Source organism: Hyperolius riggenbachi, chromosome 12 (genome assembly GCF_040937935.1).
Source record: "Hyperolius riggenbachi isolate aHypRig1 chromosome 12, aHypRig1.pri, whole genome shotgun sequence".
Classification (NCBI taxonomy): domain Eukaryota; kingdom Metazoa; phylum Chordata; class Amphibia; order Anura; family Hyperoliidae; genus Hyperolius; species Hyperolius riggenbachi.
The window spans coordinates 222,790,624-222,806,098 of NC_090657.1; the positions used below are offsets into that span (position 1 = coordinate 222,790,624).

The 15,475-nt window shown below is 47.7% G+C and overlaps 1 long non-coding RNA gene across 1 annotated transcript; it reads right to left on the reverse strand.

Moving 5' to 3' along the window:
- Positions 1 to 1,101: 1,101 nt before the first annotated feature.
- Positions 1,102 to 15,318, reverse strand: LOC137541528 (uncharacterized). Its single transcript, XR_011025189.1, has 3 exons — positions 15,284 to 15,318; positions 6,287 to 6,354; positions 1,102 to 1,905 (listed from the first exon to the last, which is right to left on the reverse strand). It is a non-coding gene; the product is annotated as an uncharacterized lncRNA (long non-coding RNA).
- Positions 15,319 to 15,475: the final 157 nt, after the last annotated feature.

Below are 15,475 nucleotides of genomic sequence, written 5' to 3' on the forward strand. Positions count from 1 at the left end.
GGCTTTCATGCAGCCAACTTTCAGTTGGCTGCATGAAATAGTTTTTTTTTTATTTAAAAAAAACCCTCCCGCAGCCACCCTGGCGATTTAATCAGAACGCCAGGGTGGTTAAAAGTATACTTTTTTCCTTCGAAACTTTAAAATCGATTTTTTCAAAAACTATAAGGTCTTTTTGAAAAATTGTTTTTTCCTCTTATTCCCAATGATCTCCTTAACACATCCTGCAAATTTAGGGTTTCTAGAATTTAAGGTGGATTTGCTATTAACCATTAAAGTCGGCTGGTTTTGAAATGTGTATTTTTTTTCCTTTGAAACTTTAAAATCGTTTTTCTTAGGAACTATAAGGTCGGTTTGAAATTTTTTTCTTTCCGCTTGTAGCCACTGGGGGCCCCTACAAGCTCTGGGGCCCTGGGGCAGCTGCCTCCTTTGCCTCTATGGTAGCGCCGGCCCTGACCTCAGCAGACCTCATAGTTTTCCTTCATTATCAATACTATTGGAAGCTTCTCCATCATGCACCATACTATTGTCCCTCTTCCCCCTCCATAGCACCCTCACGACATGTTGCCTGAAGTATGGCTTCCTCATACCCATGGATGAAGGTTCTTCTTTCATGTCTACGTGTCTTCCCTTATATCATACATGTCAAACTCCACCCTGTAGGACAAATCCGGCCCGCAGAGCCATCAAATTCGGCCCCCAAGTGGTTTCTCCACTTTGCATTATGTTTGGCCCACTCTAGATCACCAGGGAAGCTATATTGGAGGTGAAGGCCTAGATCACCAGAGAAACCATATGGAAAAGGAGGGGAAAAGCGCTCGACAGCAGGGAACTGTGTAGGGGAGGTCACTAGATACCAGGGAACTGCAAAGGGGAGGGAGGACCACTAGACACCAGAGATCTGTACAGGGGAGGAATGGGGCAATTAGACAGTATGGAACTTTATAAATGATGGAGGAGGCCACTAGACATTGAGGTTGGCCCGCGATTTGGTCCCAGTGTTTAACTTTTGGCCCACTTTGTATGTGAGTTTGACACCCCTGCCTTATATGTATAAAATACCTGATTCAGCAACTGACTGACAATGATTAAAAGGCTGTAAAATGTTTATTGCACTCCGAGGACTTTGACAAGTCTTCTCCTTCAAGGTCTAGGTGGTTAACAACAGTAAGTTCAGATGATCGAGTACACACCTCGAAAGGAGTGATAAGAAGGTACTTTTGACGTTTGTTCACAGCTTTCAGTCAGCGATGGATATGCCTGCGGTGAGAGAGGAGCTGAAGTGCTCCATTTGTCTGGACGTATATAAAGATCCCGGAACTCTGACCTGTGGACACAGCTTCTGCCGTGTCTGTATAAAGAATACCTTGGACAACCAGACATCTTCTGAGGCTTATGAATGTCCAGTATGCAGGAAAAGGTTTAAGGCGCGTCCGTCAGTGCAGGAGAACATAGCTCTGTGTAGCATAGCTGCCCATTTTCTTCCTACTGAACCCAAGCAAGAGGAGACTGGGGTCTTCTGCACCTACTGCATCCACGCTGAAGTCCAAGCTGTTAAAACGTGTCTGCAGTGTGAAGCTTCTCTGTGTGATGACCATCTAAGAGTCCACAGCAAGTCACTAGAGCACATTTTATTCGACCCTGCTGACTCATGGGAGGACAGAAAATGCTCCATCCACAATGAGATCTTTAAGTATTTCTGCTCAGATGACAAAGTCTGCATATGCGTGTCTTGCTCTGTGGTTGGAAATCATAAAGGCCACCAAGTTGAGCTTCTTCCAGAGGCAGCCATTAAAATGAAAGAGGACTTGAAAGACGTCTTGGTGCAACTGACGGCAAGCAAGAACAAGACTGATGTTCAACTCCAGATTCTGCAGGAGAGCAAGACAAATGTGCCAGAATCTGCCGCTAGAATTAAAGAGAGAGCAGTTACCCTTCTGAACTCCATGAGAAAACAGCTAGAGGAATTAGAACAGAAAGTCCTGGTTGATATCTCCACCATTGAATCCAAGGTTTTAAAGTCAGTATGGAATCTGATACACCAGTTGGAGAAGGACCAAGATGACCTGACCAAGGTGATAGCTAACACCGAGGCTCTGCTCCTTGAGACCGATCCATTAACCGTCCTACAAGCCTGTGAAACCCAAGCGGATGATGATCATACACCTCAAAAACAAGTAACCGATGACCAAATCAATTCAGCTGGAATTCTACATGAAGGTCTGATCTCAGAAACTCTGCACATAGGATTGTATGACATACTGAAAGACACACAGAAACATCTTCAGATGCTGGAGGTAACAGATCTGTTATTGGATGGAACCACAGCCGGCGCTAACGTCTTATTATCCAGCGACTGCAGGTCTGCCTGCAAGACCACCGACAATCCAAACTCCTACTCCCATTCACATCAGTTTACAGACTGTGCTCAGGTCCTGAGCACTAGGCAATATGCAAATAATTGTTACTGGGACGTGGACACTGGCGAATCTAGTTACTGGATAATAGGGATGTGCTATCCCAGCATGGACCGAAAAGGGCGAAATTCGTGGATTGGATCAAACAGCAAGTCCTGGTCTATACAGAGATCAGGCTACACATATACAGCGATGCATGCTGGGAAAATGTTCAATATGTCTACAAGCTGTCATAATCCTGCACATAGGATCAGAGTGTATCTAAATTATGGGGCAGGGAGGCTGGCCTTCTATGAGCTGGGTGACCAGATCAGACACTTGTACACCTTCTCTGCAACCTTCACTGATTCTCTGCATGCAGCCTTGTGTTTAACTAATTCTTCGTGGATAAGAATTACAAGCTAGGAATGATTAAAATTGAATGGTTAAAAAAAAAGAGAAATACTAATTAGTAAAATCACTTGGTGTGGGAGGAGGTAGACAATGCCTAAAGGCAGCCATACACTGGTCGATGTGCCATCAGATCGACCAGCTGACAGATCCCTATCTGATCGAATCTGATCAGATAGGGATCGTATGGCTGCCTTTACTGCAAACAGATTGTGAATCGATTTCAGCCTGAAACCGATCACAATCTGTTCAGCTGCTCCTGGATGCCTTGTGGGGGTGTCTGCACTGCCCTTCATTTCTTGGGGGTACAAGGAGGCCTACACGCGGCAACCCTGTTAAGATGCAATGTATATTGCGTGGGCCAACTCCTGCAGGAAGTTAGGTGGACAGGTTAGATCCTGCATATTCTGGTGGGCGAATGCAATTTGCATACGCTTTGCCATTTTAATTAGTCAGATGACTTGAGGCAGCCAGTATTTAGTCAGGAGCTGACTGGTCTGAGCACACATCTCTTTTTTTCTTCTGTGTAGCATTACTCAATGTACACTAAAAACAAACATCATCCACAGCACAGCCCGTGGGCATTTTCTGAGGACTGATGTCATCCCTCCTTTGAGGCTGGATGCACACATGAAAGGGAGTGAAAGGTCGCGTTTTCTGTCATGTTCGGGTTTTTGTGCGTTTTTAATGCTTTAGCGTTTTTTTCACATATGCATTTCTCCAGCGTTTTGCGTGCGTTTTTATGCATTTGCGGTTTGCATTTACAAAATGCATATGCGTTTTTAATGCGATTTAATATTTAGATTTATGCAAATCACTAGGAAGACAACAAGAAGCGGAAATACACCACAAAGCAATGAAAGAAAAACGCATATAAAAACGCATACCAGTGCGTTCCCATTCACTTTCATTATGTGCGTTTTTGATGCTTTTTAGAAAATTCATGCAACAAAACCAGCGTTTTTAAAAATGCACGTTACGTGTTTTTTCATGCGGCCCATAGACTTCCATTAGCATCGTTTTCCGCAACGCTTGCGTTTCTGCTAAGTGTGCACCTAGTCTCAAGCTATGTACACACATGCGACAACGATCGTTCGTTGTCAACGACGAACGAACTTTTAATAGATGAAAGAACGACCTAAGTAAAGTTAGTTTTAAAAGGTGTGTGACGATCTGATCGTTAGAATGAACATTACATCACGTAAAAGCAACTATTGCGCTTGCGCATAAAAATGAAAAGTTCCATAGACAAATAGTGAAATGCGCATGTCAAGCCTAGTACGAACGGCCGTTTCCAATGATGTACTACTTTTGCAAACGATCATCATTGGAAAAAATCCGCCAAGCTATATCATTCGTTTTTAGCGATCTAGCTCGTCCGTCGTTAGACTTAATGGTCGTTGGCTGCTTTTTTTTTAAACGATCGTCGTTTGAAACGATCGGGGAACGATCGTTTCAAACGACTATAGTCGCATGTGTGTACGCACCTTCAGTGTCTGTTTGCATTAGGTGCGAGTGATTGTCATCCAGATGCAAATCATTTTGAGATGATGCAAATGTTTTATGCTAATTTCATAAAACTGTATGCAGCTTGAGAGCGGACCAATCAAAATGCCACAACAGCAGCATGTGACCAGTCCATTTTCAAGTTGCATACATTTGCATTAAAAACTTGCGTGAACTTGTAATTGTTTCCATCTCCTGTAGCACCTCTGCTATGCGCACACACATGACTTAGTGCAATTGTTTTTCCTAGCATTGGTTTGCCTTTGTGCATGTCTTTAGATTGTAAGCTCACATGTCCAGGGCTCTCTCCCTTTTGTTTCTTGTAAGTTGTTGTTAGTTATACAATTATCACTATAGCTTATTATACAGTATACATTGTCTATTTCTATATTTTGTACCACTGTTTGTATTTTTATTTACTTATGTTTGTTTTTACTCTGTACAGTGCTACGAAATGGCGCTATATAACTCAATAATAATAATAAATATTATTAATGCCTGGCTTTGCATTTTTCTTGTGTGTGAATATAAATTGAAGTGCCAGAGCTAGCATACATATCCGCTGCACTATGATAGGGTGTTTTCTGCAGGTTGTCATAGATGCAGATCTAGAGCCAAATCCCCATTGTGGAAATATATATCGCCAACAATCCGAAAACAGATTTTGAATCCTATCATAGGCAGGAATTTGCATGCAATAATCAGCTGTTGTCGCTGGAACGCCGGAGAGGTGAGGTTCATGAATCCCAGGAGGTGAGTTTATAAACGCCGGGGAGGTGAGGTTCATGAACGCTGGGGAGGTGAGTTTATGAATGCCGGGAGGTGAGTTTATGAATCCCGGGAGGTGGGTTCATGAATGCCGGGTGGTGAGTTTATGAATGCCGGGAGGTGAGGTTCATGAATGCCGGGAGGTGAGGTTCATGAATGCCGGGAGGTGAGGTTCATGAATGCCGGGAGGTGAGATTCATGAATGCCGGGAGGTGAGGTTCATGAATGCCGGGAGGTGAGATTCATGAATGCCGGGAGGTGAGGTTCATGAATGCCGGGAGGTGAGATTCATGAATGCCGGGAGGTGAGGTTCATGAATGCCGGGAGGTGAGATTCATGAATGCCGGGAGGTGAGGTTCATGAATGCTGGGAGGTGAGATTCATGAATGCCGGGAGGTGAGGTTCATAGTTACATAGTTATTTTGGTTGAAAAAAGACATACGTCCATCGAGTTCAACCAGTACAAAGTACAACACCAGCCTGCTCCCTCACATATCCCTGTTGATCCAGAGGAAGGCGAAAAAACCCTTACAAGGCATGGTCCAATTAGCCCCTAAAGGGAAAAATTCCTTCCCGACTCCAGATGGCAATCAGATAAAATCCCTGGATCAACATCATTAGGCATTACCTAGGTAATTGTAGCCATGGATGTCTTTCAACGCAAGGAAAGCATCTAAGCCCCCTTTAAATGCAGGTATAGAGTTTGCCATAACGACTTCCTGTGGCAATGCATTCCACATCTTAATCACTCTAACTGTAAAGAACCCTTTCCTAAATAAATGGCTAAAACGTTTTTCCTCCATGCACAGATCATGTCCTCTAGTCCTTTGAGAAGGCCTAGGGACAAAAAGCTCATCCGCCAAGCTATTATATTGCCCTCTGATGTATTTATACATGTTAATTAGATCCCCTCTATGAATGCCGGAAGGTGAGGTTCATGAATGTCGGGAGGTGAGGTTCATGAATGTCGGGAGGTGAGGTTCATGAATGCCGGGTGGTGAGTTTATGAATGCCGGGGGGTGAGGTTCATGAACGCCTCGAGGTGAGTTAATGAACACCGGGGAGGTGAGTTAAGTTAATAAAACTTGTGTTTTATTTGTCAAATGATTGTTCCATTATGTGAGTAGGTTTTATTTTTTGCTGCTTTCTAACTTTCTAACTTCTAAACGTACGGGTCCTATATACAATAATGTATATTGGCTAATTACCTGGATGAGAGCTCATATCTTCCTTCTGATACTTCGCTGTAAGTGCTTCGATCTGTTCTGTGTCATTCCTGGAGAAGAAATGTAAGGTTTTGAAAGTTGGTAATAAAACTTTGTGCAGTTTACATTATAGCCATTACCTGAATCCATGTTTGTCCGTTTGATGTCAGCAGATCTAGCTTACATTGAGATATGTGTACTTTGCAGGGTGAGTGGGTATTCTGCTGTCCTCCTGCAGAGTGCATACCAGGGAAAGCTGGGCGGAGCTTACATCACTGTGGGGGCGGGCACGCATGCGCAGTATGTCTGACTGGCCACAGAGAATGGGGCTGCTACCGGAGGATCTAGCAGGCTTTGGACGGCAGCGAGCGAGCGATCTGCACGAAGGGGCTGGAAGAAGGTATATATAAAACTAATTTCCTGTCGTCTCAGGTTCCTTTTAAGAATTACTACTGTAGAGGTGAACATTACCAGCATAGCAACAATGCAAAGCTAGAAGGATGGATGGAGGGCCCAGGGCCCCCGTGTGGTCGCTACCTCTGCTTCCCTATTGCTACGCCACTGTTTATGTCCCCTTCACAGGACACAGTGGCTTCAATTCATCAAAGGGTGTTCGATAACAAAATCCCAGTCCTTAAAATACCGCATTCGGTATTTTACACTTCACTGTGCTAATTCATCAATATTTTCACACATGTGGTAGATGTTCGGTAAGTTACCGAAGAGGTCCGTGCAGTGAGGGCATTACAATAGGAAAGAGGCAGCACCGACATCCCTATACATGTGCCTTTTATATTTGTTGTGCTGCCTCTGCTCTTGCTGAGTCTGTCTCATTAGTCTTAAAGGGAAGGTTCAGGGAGGGTGGGTAAAAAATAAAAATCAATTTCCACTTACCTGGGGCTTCCTCCAGCCCGTGGCAGGCAGGAGGTGCCCTCGCCGCCGCTCCGCAGGCTCCCGGTGGTCTCCGGTGGCCGACCCGACCTGGCCAGGCCGGCTGCCAGGTCGGGCTCTTCTGCGCTCCAAGGCCTGGAACTTCTGCGTCCCACGCCGGCGCCCTGACGTCATCGGACGTCCTCCGGGCTCTACTGCGCATGCGCAGTAGTTCTGCGCCTGCGCAGTAGAGCCCGGAGGACGTCCGATGACGTCAGAGCGCCGGCGTGGGACGCAGAAGTTCCGGGCCTTGGAGCGCAGAAGAGCCCGACCTGGCAGCCGGCCTGGCCAGGTCGGGTCGGCCACCGGAGACCACCGGGACCCTGCGGAGCGGCGGCGAGGGCACCTCCTGCCTGCCACGGGCTGGAGGAAGCCCCAGGTAAGTGGAAATTGATTTTTATTTTTTACCCACCCTCCCTGAACCTTCCCTTTAAGTTTCTATTTACTTGCCACAGCTTAGATGAACTGCTGAGAAACATTACACATTCCCTGCTTAGGTCATTTTGCCACAAGCTCCCACTTGCATCCCTGCATATTTAAACAGGCACTCAAGGGGTTACACTACCGAAGGGTGCCTAGAAAAGAAGGGTGCCTGGAAAATAACTTTAATTCTTTTCTCTCCCCTGGCTGCCTGGGGGGGGGGGGTCTGTTCCACCCGAGAAGCCTGGCCAACCTATCAGCAGCACTTGCAGGGGACAGGGGAGGTTTCTATGGTCCTGTCACACACGGAGAAGGCATTCCAAGCTCTTTATCGACAGGGGAGAGCTGGTGATAAACACGGCACATGTTATCGAATGCTGTGAGCTTGATGAATTAACATTTGCTGACATTTTACTGACATGTGTTGAGGTAATCACTTAAAGAGAGACTGAAGCGAGAATAAATCTCGCTTTAAACCTCAGAGTTAGCAGGGGCATGTGTGCCCCTGCTAAAACGCCGCTATAGCGCGGCTTAACGGGGGTCCCTTTACCCCCAAATCCCCCTCCGTAATGCGGGGGAGCGCTTCCTGGTTGGGGCAGGGCTAACCGCCGCAGCCCTGCCCCACGCGCGTCTGCCAGCGCGTATCTCCGCCTCTCCCCCGCCCCTCTCAGTCTTCCTTCGCTGAGAGGGGCGGGGGAGAGGCGGCGATGCGCCGCTGACAGACGCGACTGGAGGCAGGGCTGCAGCCGTTAGCCCTGCCTCCAGGAGCGACCAAATGCACGACCAAGTCGTGCTGGGGTGGGTTTGGGGGTGAAGGGACCCCCATTGTGTGGCGCGATAGCGGCGGTTTAGCAGGAGCACACGTGCCCCTGCTAACTTTGAGCTCTGAAGCGAGATTTATTCTCGCTTCAGACGGCTCGGTCGGTAATTTATCTCTCTGCACAGGAATGTCTGCTTCTCATGCGGTAACTGCTTTGATGAATTAACATTTTACTAAGTGCTCCGTAAAGTCAGCTGTTTTCAGCATTACCGAATGCGGCAATGCTTGATGAATTGAAGCCAGTATCAGCTAATGTGACTTCCTGCACCTCATATTAGAGAGACGCACTAACAGCTGCAGCCAGCAGAGGGTGCCGCGCCTCGCCTCTCTCTGCATCACATTCCCGCCTGTTCTCCTCACACGCTTCAAGAACTGTAGTGAGCAGGGCCGGATTTGTACTTTTTTCCACCCTAGGCCCAGTACCACCGACCGCCCCCCCCCCCCCCCGCATTTTTTTCAACACTGCCTACCAACACTTTTAACTTTAAAATAAACCACAAAATGTTGGCGAAATGGGGTCAAATACCATATTAGTATTGTGTTCCAAATAATCCTTTAGGTGAGTGTATACTCACACATATACGGTTCAAATACCCTTAAAGGATATATGAGTAAAATAAAGAAGTGAATCTTTACTTATTTCGTTTTTGTACAGCCCCTAGAAGCCTATCTGCTCTCGTGCTGAAGTTCTGCTGTCCTCCAGGCTGCCACTGTCCCCTCTGTAAGATTGCCGACCCCCTGCCCGGACATTCACGCCTTGTGATTGTGCTCCCATAGCATTGTGTTTGTGCTGTCCGCAAATAATGCATCTGTTCATAGGAGTGCGATCATGAGAGCCACACGGCACATCCACACTTGCACAGAAGCCCGCAACCCATCCATGGGTGGGTGATCTTACGGAGGGGTTAGACAGGAGCAGCCTGGATGACAAAGTAACTTCAGTGTGGGAGCAGATAGATTTCTATGAGGCCTAGGTAAGTAAAGTTTCACTTCTTTATTTTACCTCATATAGCCTTTAAAAAGTAGCCATACTACCTAGGGGCTTCTTACCAATCCCCATAGGGTACATACTGTAGCTACTCTGTTTTCATCCCAACTAGGGATGAGCATTACAATCGGTACCTCTGAAAACCATGTTACTAAATTTAAAGGAGTTCTTTCACAAAAAAAGTAGGCAGTTAAAATGTGACAGATGACAGGTTTTGGGCCAGTCCATCTTTTTAGGGGGATTCTCAGGGCTTTCTTTGTTTTCAACAGCATTTCCTGAACAACAGTTGCAAAATCTAACTGACATAATAGTGTGCAAATGATTAGGGAGGCCGGCTGGTATCTTGCTATTTTGGCAGTTAAACTGTTGTTCAGGAAATGCTGTTGAAAACAAAGAAAGCCCTGAGAATCCCCCTAAAAAGATGGACTGGCCCAAAACCTGTCATCTGTCACATTTTTTAACTACCTACTTTTTTCGCGAAAGAACCCCTTTAAACTGATGCACTAACTGACAACAGCACTCACCCTTTTCGCCACCTCTGTGCGCCGCCCTCCACATAGCATTTCAGCTCTCCAGCTACTTCATCATTCACAGTTGGAACTGGAAGAGCAGAAAGGCAATGTATAGAGCAGCGCACAGAGGTAGCAACAAGGGTGAGTTAACCGAACAAGCCTTACTAGCCCCTCTGAAAGATCAAAAGTTGTGGGCTACTGCGCATGTGTGGACCAGGTCGCACATCTCCTTGATCGTGCTCCCATGGCGGGGAGCAGTCTACTCATGCGCATAACGCTCAGAGCAGTGGGAGCGTGATTGAGGAGGCGCATGGCCTGGGTCGCGCATGTGCAGAAGCCACGACTGGTCTAGTGGACAAGTTTTTGGAGGGGGACAACAAACCATGAAGAAACCAAGAGACCTGTAAGGCTACGAGGGGCTGGAGGAAGCCCCCGGTACGTAAATTAAAACTTTTTCCCGTCTCAGGGCCCTTTTCCACAATAGCGTTTGCGATTGCTGAATCGCAAACTGCTAGTGATTTTGAAATCGCTACGGTTTGCTTTTTAACATAGGAATCGTGGTAGGTCATTTGCACTACTGCGATTCGTTTTTTGCCTAATCGTGATCGTGTGGCGGAACAATTATTGCCGAGATTTTGCTATGCAGTGCATAGCAAAATCGCGATCGCAAACGTCAGGAAATCGCCGCTAAATTTTGTACTTTTGCTGAATCGCAATCGCTAGCGTTCAGCGCGAACGCTAGCAATTGCTAGTGGAAAAGGGGCCTCAGGGATACTTTAAAGGAAAAAGATTTATACTTACCTGGGGCTTCCTCCAGTCCCCAGTAACCAGTTTGCTTGATCACCACCATTTTCCCACAATGATGAAGCCGCAATCCAGCCCAGTCGCATACCAGAGTGCATGGCCCCGATTGAAATATCATTAAAGGGAACCAGAGAGGATCGAAAAAAGGTTTTATACATACCTGGGGCTTCCTCCAGCCCCATACGCACGGATCGCTCCCACGCCGCCATCCTCTGCTGCCTGGATCCGCCGGTACCAGGTCCCGTCATTGCCGCGACTCGGCCTGCGGACGGGGCCGATTCTCCGCATCACACGGAACTCCCTCTATACGCTACTGCGCAGCCGCATGCGTACGGGTATGGAGGGAGCCCCTGTGATGTGGACCATTGGCCGCGTCCGCCGGAAGTGACGGGCCCGGTACCGGCGGTTCCAGGAAGCGGAGGATGGCAGCGTGGGAGCGATACAGGCTTATGGGGCTGGAAGAAGCCCCAGGTATGTATAAAAGCTCTTTCTATTTCCAGGCTCCATTCCTCTCTGGTTCCCTTTAAGAGCATTTTGTGCAAGCAGTTATAGTAAGCAAAATGGGCTGCGCAGAACATTCCCTGTCCGCACCGCACATACGCTGCCTGTAAAGTGCGAAACTGAGACAGAGAGCATGGGCTGCTGGACAGGGCAGCCGCAGAAGCAAACCATTAGGGGACACATTCAGCAAAGACAGGATGGTGGCTTAAGAAGTCCTCAGCATATAATTACTACCTTACTACATACATTAATTAGCAAATAACATTTAGCTTCTAAGGGGGGCGTACGTTAAAAAGGGGCGCTGGGAAAAAAGGGCGCCGGGTTTTTAACGATAAGCATGGATAACGTTTAAAAATGTATTGTACTGTATTTCGTTTAAAATTAATGTTTTATAAAGTTATAAATCATTAAATAATGTGCATTAAATCGGCAATTGTAAAAACGTTAATCTTTCGTTTAAATAGTGAAACGTATAATAACGTTTAAAAAAAAAAAATTACTAAGTAACCCTCCCTGTACCTACCCCTAACCCCTAGACCCCCCTGTTGATGCCTAAACCTAAGACCCCCCCTGTTGGTGCCTAAGTAACCCTCCCTGTACCTACCCCTAACCCCTAGACCCCCCTGTTAGTGCCTAAACCTAAGACCCCCCTGTTGGTGCCTAAACCTAAGACCCCCCTGTTGGTGCCTAAACCTAAGACCCCCCTGTTGGTGCCTAAACCTAAGACCCCCTGTTGGTGCCTAAACCTAAGACCCCCCTGTTGGTGCCTAAACCTAAGACCCCCCTTTTGGTGCCTAAACCTAAGACCCCCTGTTGGTGCCTAAACCTAAGACCCCCCTGTTGGTGCCTAAACCTAAGACCCCCCTGTTAGTTTTTTCGTTTAAAAATAATGTAAAAAAAAATGTACTGTTTTTCGTTTAACAATAATGTTTAAAAAAAATATTGTACTGTTTTTCGTTTAAAAATAAAATTTAAAAATGGATAAATCATTAAATAATGTGTAATCATGAGAAACAGTAATAAAACATTAAGTCTCCGGGCGCCGCTTTTAAAACGTTATTTTTCTCCGGCGCCCTTTTTTCCTATCGGGCGCCCATTAAACGATATTTATTATAGGAGTGAATGGCGGCGCCCGATTTGTCCACTAGCCTCAGGCGCCCGAATTTACTGTTCCCCTAAGGGGGACCCTCAGTCAATATCATCACCCAGCTTGACATTCATTTTACATTTGATTCCTGACACTGACAGTCAGGAACACAGACATCATCATGCTTCAGGCCGGCTGGCGGCTGCAGCAAAAACTTACAGTCAATTCCGTAGTCACAGATCTGGAGCCACTGCCAGCCAGCCAGGGATGTGCGCAGCTAAGGGGGGTCTTTGCCGAGCGCATGCGCACTGCACTGAGGCTCTCATATCCATCAGCCCCAGCGGCACCGCGAGACCTCCCCTAGACTCCTGGCCAGCCAGCGCTGTGCTGTTTAAATCTGTGACGTCACGTGACGTCACTGATTGACAGCGGGGGCGCCCTATTGAAAGAGCCTCTCCCTCGCTCTCTCTTAGCCGCCTGCAAGTTGGAGCTGCCGCCTGCCTGGGACTCCAGAGTCTAGAGCGAAAGTCTGCCTGTACTGGCCGGCGGCTGGTGACTGCCAGATGCAGGCAGGCTAGGCTAGCTCGAGTCCAGGGGCAGGGCAGGGGCCAGGGCGCACCACCATCGGCACTCGGAGACGGAGTCCGATCTGCTCCCAGGCCTCCTGTGGGATCCCGCCTCCCGTCCATGTTGCCAGGCAACCGCAGCCGCTTTCACCCGCCTTGCCTCTGCTCACATTGCACACAGAGCAGAGCGGCAAGCGGGGTGGGCGGCTGCGGACACACACTAGCGGGGCAGCGCAGCGGGCGGCTCACTGGCTCAGTAGTGACAGGCTGACACAGCGCGTATGGAGGGACAGCAGGTCACAGGTGCGTGCTGCAGTCAGTTAACCTGTGTCACCCGCAGCCGCCCCAAGAATGTAGCAAATTTAATTCCGCCCTAGTCCTGTGCCTTGGGGGCCTTTCCCTAAATCCGGCCCTGGTAGTGAGGGGTACATAGAGGCTGCCATATTATTATTATTATTATTATTGATTTATAAAACGCCAACATATTCCGCACTGTACAATATCGGCGCTGTACAAAGTAAGAAACAAACATGGGGTACATAATAATACAGACAATGGTGTATACATCAGTACATACAGTATTAGTGACAAAATACAAAACATGATACAAAATACAGAATACAAAATACAGAAGTGGTAATGACAGTGATAAAAGTAACATGATGAATAAAATGTATAATGATTTCCAGGACACAAAAGGGGGAGAGAGCCCTGCCCTTGCGAGCTTACAATCTAAAGTGAATGGGGGGGGGGGCAGGGAACAAGAGGAGGGGTAGTATACGATAAAATATATAAAGGCAGTGTGTTTTAGGATACCTAGTAGGAGTGCAATTTGGTCTTAGGACAAAGGGAAGTGGCCTAGGGTAGTGCATATGCTTGTCGGAACAAATGAGTTTTTAGAGAGCGTTTAAAGGGAACCAGAGAGGAATGGAGCCTGGAAATAGAAAAAGCTTTTATACATACCTGGGGCTTCTTCCACCCCCATAAGCCTGTGTTCGGAATGTTCGGATAAGCCTGCATCGCTCCCACGCCGCTATCCTCCGCTTCCTGTTTCGGCGGTACCGGGTCCCGTCACTTCCGGCGAACGCGGCCAATTGTCCGCATCACAGGGGTTCCCTCCATACCCGTACGCATGCGGCTGCGCAGTAGGCAGCCTCATGCGTACTTGTATAGAGGGATCTCCGTGTGATGCGGAGAATCGGCCGCGTCCGCCGGCCGACTCGCGGCAATGACGGGACCCGGTACCGGCGGATCCAGGCAGCGGAGGATGGCGCCGTGGGAGCGATCCGTGCGTATGGGGCTGGAGGAAGCCCCAGGTATGTATAAAACCTTTTTTTGATCCTCTCTGGTTCCCTTTAAAGGGGCGTAGCAATAGGGGGTGTAGAGGTTGCCACCGCATCGGGGCCCTTGGACCAGAGGTTCCGAAGGGCACTCCCTCAACTACAGTATTAGCTCTCTATTGGTTCTGTGCTGGCAATAATCACTTCTTCTATAGATACTTTGAATGATAATAATCATTAACAAACTACTCCCCATCCCCTTCTTGCTCCTGTGACACTGTAGTTGCCATTGGCAGGTTTTGTGCGCCGTATCGTTATGTATAGCATACTTGGGGGGCCCATTGTAAAACTTGCATCGGGGCCCACAGCTCCTTAGCTACGCCACTGGTAACAAAGGTTGGCGAGTGACGGATGTGTTGTGGGAGGGCATTCCAGAGGAGGGGTGAAGCACGTGAGAAATCTTGTAAACATGCATGTGAGGAGGTAATTCTAGAGGATGGACAGATCATGTGCAGATCTGAGATTGCGGTTGAGTTGGTATCTGGAAGCTAGTGAGGAGATGTACAGGGGGGAGAGATTGTGGAGAGCTTTGTAGGTTAGGGTTAGGAATTTGAACTGGATCCTCTGGTTAATTGGCAGCCAGTGAGGAGTTTGACAGAGAGGAGCAGCAGAGGAGAGGCGTTCATTACCAGCATAGCAACAATGCAACGCTAGAAGGATGGATGGAGGAGGGTCCCTATTTATTTCCTTTTAAACAATACCAGTTGCCTGGCAGCCCTGCTGATCTTTTTGGCTGCAGTAGTGTCTGAATCACACCAGAAACAAGCATGCAGTAAGGCCTCTTTTCTACAAACTGTTGAGCTAGCAGTTGCCAGGCAGCAGCGAGCAGTTACCAGGCAGCGACAAACAGTTACCAGGCAGCAGTGAGCAGTTGTGAGAGTTTGAGAGGAATTTCACTGCCTAGAAACAGTTCGTGGAAAAGAGGCCTTAATGTCAGATCAGGCAACTGGTATTGCTTAAAAAGGAAATAAATATGGCAGCCTCCATATTCCTCTCACTACAGTTGTCCTTCATTGCTCAGCTCTTCCTTACCACTATGGGCGTATCCTCCAGAATTACAGCTAACCCCACCCATTTCCACACAGCCCGGCCCCCTCTTCCCATAACGCACATAACCCCACCTATAACCACACAGCCCCGCCCCCTCCTGGCATAACGTATCTTCCAATGTTCTAGCTAACCCCGCCCATTACCGCACAGTCCCGCCCCTTCCTCACATAACAC